Consider the following 14410-nt stretch of genomic DNA (forward strand, 5'->3'; position numbering starts at 1 on the left):
AAAGTCAGAACGATCGCGAGATGAAATCTTCCTGGGCAGGTGAAAACAAAACGAAAAAGGAACAGCACACATTGGACTTTAAAATTCGTAAAGCTGTAGGTTCATAGCGTCTAGCCGTCGTGTGTCGTGATGAACAAAAACCTCATCTCCTCATCCGGAGACGAGGACCACGTACGTGTCCACGGCGGGGTCCCGGTGATATCAATTAATGAATGACGACGGTTTCATCTTCGCCGTGATGCCGTGTCGTTCCCGTTTGACATCCGGTTTTGTTTTTCTTGTTTTGTTTTTGTCTGCGCCGACAGTGCACCGGAAACCGGGTTTTGACCTGTGGCCGCCACTAGAACCGTGCCACGTTTCGGCACCGGTGAGTGACTTAACGACTGAAGTGTATGTTTATTTGGGAAGTACTTTAAATGTAACATGGACATCCAGTAGAGCAGCATTTCAACCCAATTCGTGACGTTTCAAAGATAATTTGGGGACTCACAAAGGTCTATGTTAATTGAATTAATCATTTGCTTAGGTAGATGTCGAGGGTTATTGTGTATATTGTATACTTGACTGCCACCTTGTTTTAGTACATTTTTTAAGTGTGATCATTTTTACAACATTAGGTTATAAATATTTTCAAAACTACAATACAATAAAGCTCCCTAACATATAGCCTGTTTGTAATTACTGTAGCTTACTTCTACATTCGTGTAATGAGCTGATGTGGATTGCTGCTATCACCCGAGAAACGGGTGATGGGGCAGTCAACATGTAAACCATTGTAAATCATTAGGAATGAAAAGCAATTAGTTGATTTATAAGTAAATTTGATTATGTCCATTTTAAATTAGTTTCAAGTACTTTTGAAATGTTTAATCTGTCAAAAAATACTTGATTTGCTAAGATAAAACGGATCAACAGATTTCTTCAAATATTTTAAAATTAAAAATTATTGTACTCATTATTAGCTGAGTAAACTAAAACCACTATTTTTCCAGATTTTTATCTGTATAAAGCACGTATCATCTTCCATTTCTAATTCCCTTTTCTATTTATGAATAGATGTTGAAAAACATGTTTTCCTTTGTGTATTTGTGAGTGAGTAATACGGCTAAACTATTTAAACCTAATAATCTACGTCAACCCCCGAGAAATAAAGACCTGGAATAGGGCATCATCAACTTGGTAGAGGAATTAGCATAAGCTAGTTTAGACCGCAAAGATGGCCATTTGCATCTCCCGTAAAGTCACCAGCTCATCCCCGGGGGCTTTATTACGAACAATGTGCACCACACAACTATGCGCCATCATTCCAATGCGATAGTAGTTACGAAATAAAAAATGGAACCCTATTACCTGCGGCCCCTTGGAAGGGAGAATGCAAAATGCGAGTGTAAATGAGTGTGTTGCACAAGTGCTCTGTGATTTTTCTAATCCATTCGTGTCGCCTGCACACGAGGCAAACGAGAACACACCGCCAGCAGCGCAGAACTGACGCAAGAACAATGTTATCAGTAATAGCTTCCCGTTGTGGGGAGCTTCCCCAGGCTTCTTCCTTCCGTGAGATAAGGCTCTCCGGCTCTCCAGCCCCCCGCTCGAGTGTGCATAATGTGGAAGGTCAGCCCATTCCCAGCCCCCAAACCGGAGTGCGGTGGGAAAGTAATCGGAATAAAATATAGCATTTCCCGGCGCTTGGACGGCGTTACGTTCCGTTCCGTTCGTGTACCGCTAATGAAACCGTAATAAGTGGAAATGTGCAGAGACATTAGGCCCGAAGCTATAGTCCAAACGATGTACACGCTGCACCACCGAGCAGCACACACGCACACACACTTTTATCACTGTCTTTTCCAACCCCAAGTGTCCCAGGCCGGCCCAGCATCCTCTTTCCATTTCCACTCAAATTACGGGCAACTCAATGATGCGCCCGGTGGAAATAAAAAGAAAAACAAAGTCAGCGATGATGCAAACAAAAAAAAAACACACACACACACCCTCAGTTCCGTCCCATCCGACGTCTTCCCAAGCTTCCGCTTGCAGTGGCGTGCGTATGTTTGCCACCAAAATGTCAGCTCCGACTGTGGCCGGTGGCGGGAGCATTAATTTTTATGGTCCGAAACCGCCAGTCGGAGCCTGCAGTGGATCCGGTTTTGATTCCCATGCCCGATTCCGCATGGAGACGGTAATTTAATCATGCAACTTTTCATATGCACGGCTAGAGCAGGGTGTGTGCATGTGAGCAGAGGAAACAAGCGCAAACAAAAAAGAGGCATCAAAACAAAAAAACGACGTACCGGCAGCGATGCGGGGAGGAAGAACGGGGTGGAAATTGGGCTTGATTGCGGTTTTGATTTTTTTACGCCAACACCAAAATGGCCATTCCCAATGCCGAGGGTCCTGTTTTCGCACCACCAGCGGGGGACGAAGGGGGGATGTAAATTAATAAACAAAAAGGAAGAGAATTGGCGAGGGCCAAATACAAACTAAATTATCTGACCTATTGGATGCGCCGACCGGCTCTACGAGGGACGCTGTTGAAGAGTTTATTAGCAAACGCAGTAGACACAGTTCGATCACAGACCAACTGATAAGATAATGTGATTCATTGGCCTCGAAATAAAACGGCTACTTCCCGCGAGAACCAAAACACCGACCCGGAGAAAGAGTTTTCGAAAGTTGTCCGGAAAGTAGGAGAGTAGTAATAAAAACCAACCCCAGAAACCAGTAGCACAGTGGATCCTCGTGGGATGAAGGGAATTAAAAAAACAAAAAAAACAAGGAGAAGATTTCGCATGAATGAACGTAAAACTTCGCCCGTGTGAATGAAATGCCACCGGTTCGCGATGTAAGCCGGCCAGCATCGATGTGAACTGGAAGGACAAGTGGTTCTCGGGCTGCATCCGAAAGGGGAAGGAGTGAAAAAAAAATAACTACAGGAACCAAACGGCATGGGGGCAGAAGGAAAGGCAAAAGGAAATTATAATTCACCAGAAGGAAAACAAGCTCAACCGCAAATCGAACGAAGCCGCGAGATGAAAACCGGGACGTTGATACGTAATCAACGCGGCCCCTCCAATGAAAGAAGGGAAAAAGAAAGGGATTGGTGGTGGTGATGATGGTGATGGTGGTGGTTTTCGAGCAGATAATTATGTTTACCAAAGGACGTATCCCTTCGGGAGAGCGTGGAGAAACTGTTGCGGAAGCTGCCGGACGTACAAGTCAGGTGAGAATCGATGAAGCGAAAGGATACGAAGCGGGGAATCCTCACAAGTGTGTGTAATCAGCGCGAAACGTTTCCCACGACGATAAACTTCAACGGTTGGGTCGATGGGAGGAGGGGGGTCCAAGGGTTTGGGCAGCAAATGAAGAGCAACCAAGCGCACTTGTACACCCCGAGCCGCTTGACAGTTTGCAAATCGTTTGCTCACCGGAACGGAAAAAAATGGCGGAGCAGGAATGGCCGCACCACTCGTCAATAACATCGACGGCTTGAGAAAGTTTCCAATTTTTGTCCCGATCAAACCGGGAGTAGCGCTCGATGCATAAAATACAAGCGATAATGATAGGCCTCGGCCGGGCCGGAGGTGGAACGTAACTGGAACGCGCCGGAACAGCGACTTTCCGGGGGAGGCGGGTGTGAAGAAAAATCTTTTCCCACCGCAAACAAGTGGTGCGCAAAATAATGGCTGGGTTTTGCTTTGATTTTTTTTGTGTTATTCTGTGCGCAACATAAGGCAACTTGGGTAATTTGAATGTGGTTCATTTGCTTCATTTACTTTGTTCCTTTACACACTGCTCAGCTGAACTTCCAAGCCATTCTTCGCCTGCAAGTTTTCGTGTAGCCTCACTCAAGGCTAATTATAACAGGGACACATTTTATAGCCTCCTATTGATTCGAAGAATCATCCGAGTAAATACGTTTCATTGCTTTTCCGAACAAAACACCACCCGAACCCATTGTGCCCATCGATCTACACCGTTAATGTGTGTGTCTTCAAAACTCTTCGAAGCGGCCAACGAGGAATAAATTTATGAGCTCAGGCATCCGTTTTTCCCGTTAACGACCCTTCGCACGGCTTTTGGGCGAATAAACATAATATATTCTCGAAAAAATTATCGTATAATTTCACACTTTTCGACCAATCATCATTAGAAGAACGAGAGCCCTATTTTTTCGAGCTCCAGAGCCTCAAACGCATCAAACATCCTCCCAGCGGCTCCGGGAGGCTGAGCTGTATCGTTCTTCATTAACGTGCCCCTCCGTTCGGGTTGAACCACACGCTGCGAATAGCCGCCTTTACACGGTGTCTCATTAGCACGCCGGGAATCGGCGGGAGAAACTTGTCTCCGGAATCGATCATTAATAGGCACACCTTTGCGGTGGATAGGAGGACGTGAAAAGAACCGGATCACCGAAAACTCGACCAGCGACACCAGGGAGAGTGTCGTGGTACAAAGAGGGAGGGGGGGGGGGGGTTTGGCTATAAACCGCCCTTTCCCGAATCCCCGAAGGCTTTCGGGTGTTTTGTTGTGGATCATGATATTGTCTATTAATTTGCTGCACTTGTTCTCGGCACAAAACCGAACCACCCCACTCACCAATCCCCACCAATCAACCTCTTGGCATTGGCTAACAAATCTCCGAACGGTTGTAAAACTAATTTTTCTAGCTCCACCAAACACGTTTGCGCCACGCAGCAAACGCGAACTCTGGTTTTCGTTTGCTTAATTGGAAGCTTCTAATTGATTTGATTTTATTGGTTGTAAAAAGCGGAACTACTTCGCTTGCTCGGCTCCACCGCGAACTAGCGGACGTGAATTAGGATCGATAAATTACTGGAGGTAATTAAAAGTAAACCTTAAGTAAGGAAAACACATTAAAGCTGCCGATGAAAATTATTCCACCATTATTACACCAGTAGAATACAACGCATATCGTTCGGTAGAACTATGTGTCCAACACAGTTGTTTATTTCCAAAATAATTCCTAGTCCATTGCAGAGTGTGATGTAAAGGGGAAGTGTTGCAAGATGCCCGGCACTTTTTTCACTAAAATAAGCCGTTAGAAACAAAATAAAGTAATGGAGTAAGTTCATTGGCATGTCTCTTATAGCTTATGTGAAATGCAAAGCTCTACAATAAGATTTAACAGAAAAACCAGGATAGAACTCAATATGCCTGAAATAATTTAAAATTTAACCTGCGATAGCTTTGGCTAAAACAAGTGCTAAACTAAAATATAGTTATCCAACAAACATTCATAAAGTACCTCGATATGTTACTTAACAAATACTGGACAAAATTGATAACATAGTCTTTGCTTTATAATTGTAGCGAAAAACCTAAAATCCTCCTCACCATGGGGCAATATGCACCAGCTTATATGGGGCAGAATGTACTATTATAAATGTTAGGCAAAATATTCAGGCTTTCCATTTCTTATTCAGTATAGCTCTGTCCCAACTAAATTAGCTCAGGATTGGACGTATTCTGCACTCTAAACTCACAAATCGCTATGGTTTTTCATATACAAATGAATTAAGTAAAATTCATTGCAATAAAACAAGTTTTCATTTGAAATTAAAATCACATTTAATTCAATTTCTTCACATATTCGACACTGTGATGAAATTATAGATACCCCGAAAATATCAAATCACGATAAATAGCTCAATTTGATTAATTATTGACAGGCGTGGGTTCTGTCTCACTATCTGGGCCAATTTGCCCCACAATTTATGACGCGTGGAACAGAGTACCCTCATAAATTATTGTGTTGATAACAATGTTGATGCCGGTTTAGTATTTTACGATCTTCGAATTTGGGGTATTTTACATAAAAGATCTGCGAAAATTCAATTTTTTCCACTTCAGGGGGGCATTTGGCCTCACATTACCTTACTGTTCATGGTGTTTCTCAAGAAACTATTTGTTTTACTGCTTAGTCATTTCAGGTTTGATTTACTATTCACTTTTCGCTTGACGTTGAAGTCTTGACAGCATCTATCACGTAATTTTCGTTGTTTATTACGCAAACCTTTTCTTTTCAATTATTTTAAACCACCGCGCGTACGATATTTGTGCCATTTTGCAAATGGCGATTGAGACATATGCCCCTACTATAATAATTTCTAGGATCTGAAATGTGCTAATGAGCCATGATCATCCACGTGCAGGCTCGATGTGTGTAACTATTTTTATTACACGCACAGCTTCTCCCCCGTCAATGGGTTACCCACAGAAGGCCACGGGTCCAAAAGGGTCGCTTGTTTGTATTTCATTGTAGCGGTGTACCACTTTTCTAGCCATCAGCGTGCGGGGACCTAACGTTCCGACCACGTAACGTCTAACAGAGTGTCCGGGGGCCCTAGTGGCTGGGGTTGTCCACTCATCCCACACTCATTTATTCAGACGCGACGCGCCCGTTAAGCACACGCATAACGGACTTTGATTTATGCTGCGCCGGGAGCGACCGCTCGAACGTAAATCTGCGTGGTCGTCGTTGTCGTCGTGGCCGTCGCTTGGTCGAATGCGCCAGGTAAGGGTGGATCGCCGATTGTCAATCGAACTGACGATCGTAAAGATCTCCCCGGTGCTAAAACTTTGCGTTTCCGGCGGAGTTGCTCAACCGTCCAAGCCGTAGAACCGAGAAAGCAGTCGAGGACACGCTTTTGACGATTTGCGTTGGCAGCAAAGCCACCATTCACGAGCAAGATGTGGAAAGGTGAACTATTGCTTAATTTGTAAAGTCCCTCAATGGCGGTGATCGATGGTGGTATTATTAATGGTGATTGTCTTATTAGTCGGTAGGTGTTTGGTAACATAGAACGGTTAAATAAAGTATCTGGAAAGAAAAAACTGGGATGTTGTGTTGCTCAACACCTTAACACCTTATGTTCAAGACTATCCTAACGAAGCAATGAAAAAGTTATGTATTTCGCTCTTCACCATAGTTTACTCTATAGAAAGGAAAATCGACATAAAATGAGCGAAGGCAATTGATGATTGCAATAAACATACACAAAAAAGAGACTCAAAGCAGCCCAAGGATAAGCAAGATTGATGTTCCCCGAGAAGACCCCACGAATCCAATAATTTTGAGCAGTGGGAATCAATCAAACACGATAAAGACGTCACATCGGGCACGGTGCAGTGGCTCATACGTTCTCGGCGGAATTCCTTCAGCACGAAAAAGAAAGTTCCCCGGGTGCGCCCGGGACTGGTACATCTCAATAGCTAGATCGGGAATCGATAGAAGGGTAATCGAACCCACATCGGGAAGGAACCACGGAAGAAGGAAGTCGAAAAGGAGTGGAAAAGGGAGAGGATAAAACCTCGAAACAAACGAACAAAAGGCAGACCGAAGAAAAATGACTCGACGTCGGTAAGCCGAGTGAAGCGATTATTAATTTCCGGTTTGGTGCTCGAGATCCATCGATCCCGGGCGCTCGAAGTGGCGGGAACCGATGATCCTCGGTGAACGCATACCACCCTCTCCCTCTCGGTCCTTCCCGCACCTTCACATTGGTCCCTGCGTTAAGGACACCATCAGCATGGATAGGGTTTCAACAGAAGTGCCCAAAAATATGAGTCCAGTCGAGTGGGTTTCAAATTTATATCATTCCAACGGGAACTACGAGAACCGTACGTGAGGCTACGCAAGGCTTTAGGGACAGAGGCACCGGTTCCAGATCAGTGGTTTAAGACCATGAAGTTCCCATCGTTGGCGGCGCGTTACATCGTACACCGAGAAGTCCTGGGAAAAGCTACAACGGGGAGGGAAAATAAGGCAATGCAGGTGAAGAGATAAAACAAGCCAAGCGGTGTTCATTCCCAGATACACGTGGAGAATCTTTTCCCTTTGCCTTACTTCGCCTGTTTTGCATGACATTGTCGGAACCACAATCACGGATCAAGCATCCGGCAAGGGCTAGAGAGAAAGAGGTGGAGGCCGGACGACCGGGAAGTAAATATAAATCTTCATAAATTTGTCACGTTGAGCACCCGGCAGGCACTCTTCCGTGTGCCGAGCCGCCGTAAATCAAACGAGCAATCAACTCATAAATTATTTCGCATCTGCCAAATAGAACAATAGAAGATACCGTGGTGTAGTCACCGGAGGTTCCTCTGACTCGCATGTCCGACTCTCCAGAAGTGAGAAATCAATGGGTTCGCTGTACCTACATGTCCCTCGGCCAGTTTTTGACACCGTTCTGGTGTCGTCTATTTTGACTATGATCGTATCCCGCGGCGGAGTACCAGCAGAGATCTAGCGGCCCATATTCGTATCGTGCGCACCTCCACTTGTTTACTCCAATTCATCCAGCGGACCTGGAAGCTACAGTTCTTGTATGGCTCCGCTGCTCGAGTCAAGATTTTAACATTTTCAGCATGTGCCGTGTGCCCGGGTCGACAAACTGGTTTCATTTCCTTCCCACCATATTCGGAAACCCGTTTCGAGAGTGTCGTGGTGATGATAGTTTTTTTTTCCTCTCTTACCCAACGAACCTCTTACCCTCGAATGGACCCCCAGAACCACCCCGAACTCGACCCAACCGTTACCAACGGTTGACCGGTCGGTAGGTGCGTCCTCAAGAGTCCTCCAGCGGTCTCCATCTCCTTTACGCCATCTTCGATTCCCTTCGATTTGGAGCCCACTCGTAGTGATTTTCATTCATAAGTCCATCGCCCGAACGGTGGTAGTTCGATTGAGCAAGGAATGAGGGAAGTAGGGGGGAAAAATGGCAACCGACATCCTCCACTTATGTCAAACTCTTCCCCACGCGCACTTGCCTACCCGTGTAGGGGTACAACACCCCGTTTCTTTGTGAACACTCATGCAGCGGGCAAGAAAGCTGAGCAGGTACGGAGAGGGAGCTACAACAAAAAAAGATCCTAAAGAGAACTAAAACAAGCCCCAGCACAGATGACAGTCACTGACGGTCTGAGCGGATGGGAGTTGCAGAGCTAAAATGACCGTCCAAATACACATACACTGGCCAGAGTGAGGCTGTTTTGAATAAATACATCTACTGCAACTGGAACGCTGCTACCTCCACAAAGTACATCCCGCAGCTTCAAGAAGCCTGTTTTTCGCCGGATCTCACGTTGGTCTCGTGGCAGGAAGAGGCCAACAGTCAACCCCTAACCCAAAACGGGAATGGGGAGAAGGTAAAAAAATCTGTTTCACTTCGGTCCACCGCTTTTTTTTTCCTCTTTTGCGTAATATAAAACGAGTTATCTTGTTCCCGCACTCCCACCAACTCCGGCCCCAAACCCAGCGTGTGGACCACGGGATGTGTAGCCTCATCCTCTCGTGTGCGCCCTGTCCTGATTCTGCCATATCTCTTGCGTGGTTTTGCGCTATCGCTCCTATGCTATCATTCCCATCGCCGGCAGGGTTTATTATTCATGTGAACAACGCCCTGGTAGGGCCGCGGGCCGGGAGGCGGTGGACGGGGACCAGCGCAGGAGCCAGCCCGGGTGCCACGAGAAGTATCTACTTTCCCGTACAAACATACGGCAGAGCCGGGGAGGCACGCAGAGGCCCTGGAGTCGCCGGCATCGAAAGTTCCACGCGAGTCGAGAGATGATGAAGCCTTAAAAGCCTCCTCAGGGGCTTTGTGGATGCGGTTGTAGGCTGAGAAGAAGACGGAGAAGCCGGAGCGCAGGGTTGGGTGTTTGGAGGAGACTTCCGTTCACCGTAGCGCTTCCAGGGCCTGCGGCTACACATCCCTCACTTGGTGCGCACCTTCCACTACCAGGATTCCGCCGGCGTCCACCTTGGGTGTGTTGTGCGCTCAGGTGTGTTATTACATTGTACACCCTTCGTTTTCTCGTCGATTCTCTTTTGCAGTTCGATTCTAACGTCATTAATCGGTTGTTCTTGAACTCGACTCCTCGCCGTGGCTACGCGGCGCTGGCGTCTTCTCGGCCGTTCCAGATCATGTTGTTGTTGGCCCGGTTTCGGTCCGCATTCGGTTCGCCTTAGCGTTCGCCACTCCGCCGTCGCACCACGATGTGCGTTTGATTGGTTTGCTTCATCTTTTCGATTTCCTTTTTGGTTTCATCTCCACCTGCCCGCGCCTCGTGCACCCTGAACCTCCTGTGCTTCGGTTCGAATGCCTCCATCCCATCTTCTCTTTTTCCATCCCAGCGCTGGACACGCTTCGTTCCAAACATGAGATCTCCTGCCTGCACGGGGGCCCCTCCAGGATGGGAGACCATCATGCGACGGTGCGCACGACTTCATCAGCTTCCCATTTTGCCCGCGTCGGTCCACGCGAATCGCCTGTGCTCGCACACACAAGGTTTGTGGCGTGGCGTGGCACACGCGCCTTTCCAGCCTCGGCTCCATACAGGTTTTCAACGGCAACATCAACATCCCCACACGACACCAGATCTCGGGCGCGACCTGGGCCACACGACCACACGGGCGTGATCTGGTTTGGGACGCCCTCGGGAGTGCTGTTACTTCCGTGGCATATCTCGAAAATTGGCGTGTGGAATTGAATTCATTGGACTCCGCGCCGTCCGCGTCGTCCGGTTCTACCGCCGGACGTCAGTCATGCTAACTGAGTTTAAACTGCACACAATAGGTTGCAGATGACTGTTTCAGATAGCTCCAGCCAGAATTGTCCCGATTCAATTTTCGACGGGGCAAACATTCCCATTTTGTCTTTATTACAGCCCATCCCTGATTTTATGACAACTGTTTTCACACCATTGTGAAGTAAAATGACTCACCACTGATTAGGACGAAGGCTGTTTGTGATTTCAATAGCTACCCAAAATCACACCATTCCCCTTCCGGGTTGAGCTTCCTTCAAAACGCTGAAGCATTAGAGAATCGCAACTCCGCAGAGAGTCATTAGAGCGCAGGCCGGGAATCGACGGTCGAACGCAGAAGAATCAAGTTCTGAGCACTCGGGTGAAACAGGTTAGGCCACTTTTCCGACGCTGGTTCTGATTTTACGCGATCCAAATGTCTTCACCGGCCTTTAAATGAAAAAAAGCCTTCTGCCCAGAAACGGCCCGTCAGCGAAGACGAGTACCAAGACGAGTACGGGAATAATTACGATCGGGCCGTAGCCTTCCCATTCCGCTCCTTCTCGCCACCACCGGAGCGGGAAGTGGTTTGCCGCTTTTCGTTCTTCGGTAGCCGTAAATAATTAATCAAACCCTTGATTGCACATTCATGTACAGGACCGCGACGCGGGGAAGGGTGATCGGGTGGAGGAAGTATGTGACGGAGCCGTATGCACTCACTCTAACTTTAAAAAGAACGCTTCCGTCTGCGAGGGAATGATGCGACGCTTCAACCGTCGCCATTGAAACATCCGAAGAGAAGTGACTTAAAAGTAGTTTCCACGTCATGCAGAACCCAGTCCACGGTTTGCTTATGTTTTATCGCTCGAACAGGAAAGATACGAGTGGTTACAGCAACATTATTGGCGGCTCTTGATTAGAGACATGCACCCCAAAATCTTAACAAATAGAACGGAGCGTATACGAAACGACTTCTACCTCTCGGCTCGTAAAAGCTTTATCATATCGATCTATGTGTGTATTTTAATTAACCTAAGCACCGCTTAATGCAATCTTCTACCTCGGCCCGTGGTTGGACTCCCCGAAAAAGTCGTACCATCGGTTTCGGCTAGGCAATCAACGTAATACGCTCTGATCCGAACGTATTCGCTCGATAGGTTCATCGGCCGTATTTAGCATAAGCGTCTTCGATTCTTCTCCAAATCCCAGCGTCCCATCTGCGATTGACGTTTCAATATCGTCGATGGCCGAGCGACGGTGGAACGGGGACGAATAAAATCTTCCACATCCGGTCCGTAGGCGTAGGCGTCGGTGGACGTGGTCGGGGTGCACGCAACACGAAAGCTGCGCGTAGGCGCTGATGATAACTGACACCGCGTTCGTCCGTCGTAGGACCACGGCGTGAGCGAACGAGCGAAAAAGCTGCTACAGGGACAGAGGCCATCCCGTTTCCTGTTCAGCGTTGCCTTACGCATAATAAATATCGTAACAGTCTATCATTTCGGCCGAAAAAGGCTCACGAAACGGGGCTGGGTGCCGGGAAACCACAACCACGGACCCTTCAGTTCACACGTACTATCGATTTCATCCGGCACTGACCGAATGTGCTTGCGATAAACTCGCAGGCCTCCGAGAACTTCCTTACAACGTACACAGACACACCGAAGTCACCGACGTGGGATCGAACAATGATCGAAATTTTGCCAGCTCACTGACTTCCTCTCGTTCGGTGGACAATATTCATTTCTGTGAGCACACACCACTTATCGTCGGATTAAACGGATCAGGCGTAGGGAAATTGATTGAAGTGCTCGAACTGACCCTTACCTGGAACAACTAGGCACACAAAACTCGAACACTCGAACTCCCGGTGCTCGACCAAAATAACCAACGAATGGTACCATTGCCATCTTTTTATGCCGATCAAAGAAAGATGATATCGTGACCGTTTCCGGCAACACCCATACCCGGACGTTCGGGCATCGGAAAACGATAAACTCTCCCCGGATGGCTCATCTATTTCTTTAACACGGGCGGTGGATTATCTCATAAGACGCAGTTCTTACGTTGGCCCAGCCGTAACGAGGTGTTCTCGGAGGCTATTTATAAACGGTAGGGCTGGCAGTTGGCCCTCGTCTTGGGCACGGATATCCTACGCCCGGTAATTACCAGGTTCAAAATCAGTGTAAGCGCCATTTAACGACTGTCACAAATCAGATTACGAGCGGGATTGGACCTCAACGGCGTACACCCGATGCCGATTTCGAGCACGCAAGCGTACGGTGTGAGCTTACAAGTGTTTCAATTGTTAGTTAACATGCAGTCCACAAGTAGAGACCTCCTCCCTTTCGGCCTGTTGTCGGGCAACTCTCGCGAATTGCGCCTAGAAACCCGCAAAACGCCTAGAAACACCAAAAACGAGCTCGGTCTCCGGGAAACGTTAGGTGATTCCGAGTGAAAACATGCGCTCACCGTGATCCCCTTCCAGTCCCCGGTTGGCGTAACCCTCGCTGACGACTTCCAGCGTCTATATCCGCTCGAAAACACAAAGCAGCACCAGGTCGCGCATAGGCGGAGTGGTTTCGCGTATCGTGATAGTTCAACATAAAACATTGTTCCGTTGGCGCGGAGGGGGCACACAAGCCACTGTTGATCCATCACCATGTAGGCCACACGGTGCCTGCCAGTGTGGCCAGTTCGCAGCAGGTTTTCCCGGGCCATATTTTCCCCTCCAAAACCCTGCAGCGCCCCTCGCACACTAAACACAGTGCAAATGCTGTTTTTTGGACGACGCGCGCGGTGAATTTTCCACCCCGAATTTACGTGCGTACCAATAACAACAGGCATTCTGGCGTGGTGGCACCTCCCGCTGCTGGGACTCGGGCCCCGGGAAAACATTGATGAGCGCAACATTTTCCCGCACCCGGGACAAATGCTGATTGTTGCGCGGGCGCCACCGAACTCCGGCACCGACTCACCGTGCGTCAGTTTGAATTATTTTACGGCGGTTCTGTTGGCGGTGGAGTGATTTTTCACCCAGGAAAATCTCATTTTACCGCACAACACAGCGCACACCAGCCAGCAGGCGATTAGTATCCGTCGCCCGTTTGCATTTTCCGGCTGGCCGGCAACGGCAAAGGTAAACTCCGGACCTGGGGAGAACCGTAGATCCTGATGTCCACACGCCTCCTCCTGAATGGCACGTCGTTACTCACCTGGAACGGAACAAAATGGAACAGAGCAAACGAATGAGGGAAAAGCGATACAACAATTTAATATCTGCAGTCGGCCGGAGCCACACGCCGAACGGACAGGGGCAATTTGAGAAAATTTCCCCGAGGACACCCGTACACATACACATACTGCAGCACGCCGTGTCGTGCTAAACTAAACGATAAAGTCCGAGTCCCGTACTCGGGATCGCGCGCCAGAAGGAAAAGGTCAAACGGACGAAAGTGAGCTTAACTTCTGGGGCCAGCGGAGGGGGGGGGGGGGGGTGCGCAGTTGGGGAGCGAAAAACAAACAATCCGCTCCCGGAACTGCCCGGAAAAGCACACAGCACGAGCTTGAAAAATGACTGATATGCTTCCGGAAAATTGATTTCAATTAAAGCCGTCGCGCTTTTCGTGCTCCCATAAACCACCGACCGCCGACGTGCCGACCATTATGTGATTAAAATGGTTTTGTCCCGGCCAGAATATGGCGCCGGTTTTTGTGCTTCATTTTTCAAAACTGGCCGGTGCCGTCGGTTGAGGCACAAGTTCATTTAAGCGCTCGCGTCACAAGTGATCAATGTTTCAACGCCGGGGCTTGAACTTTTCCGTGTAATTTTTGTAAGACCGTACCAAAGCTCCTATTCGCAGGAGTC

The sequence above is a fragment of the Anopheles ziemanni genome, chromosome 3, assembly GCF_943734765.1.
Source record: "Anopheles ziemanni chromosome 3, idAnoZiCoDA_A2_x.2, whole genome shotgun sequence".
Lineage (NCBI taxonomy): Eukaryota > Metazoa > Arthropoda > Insecta > Diptera > Culicidae > Anopheles > Anopheles ziemanni.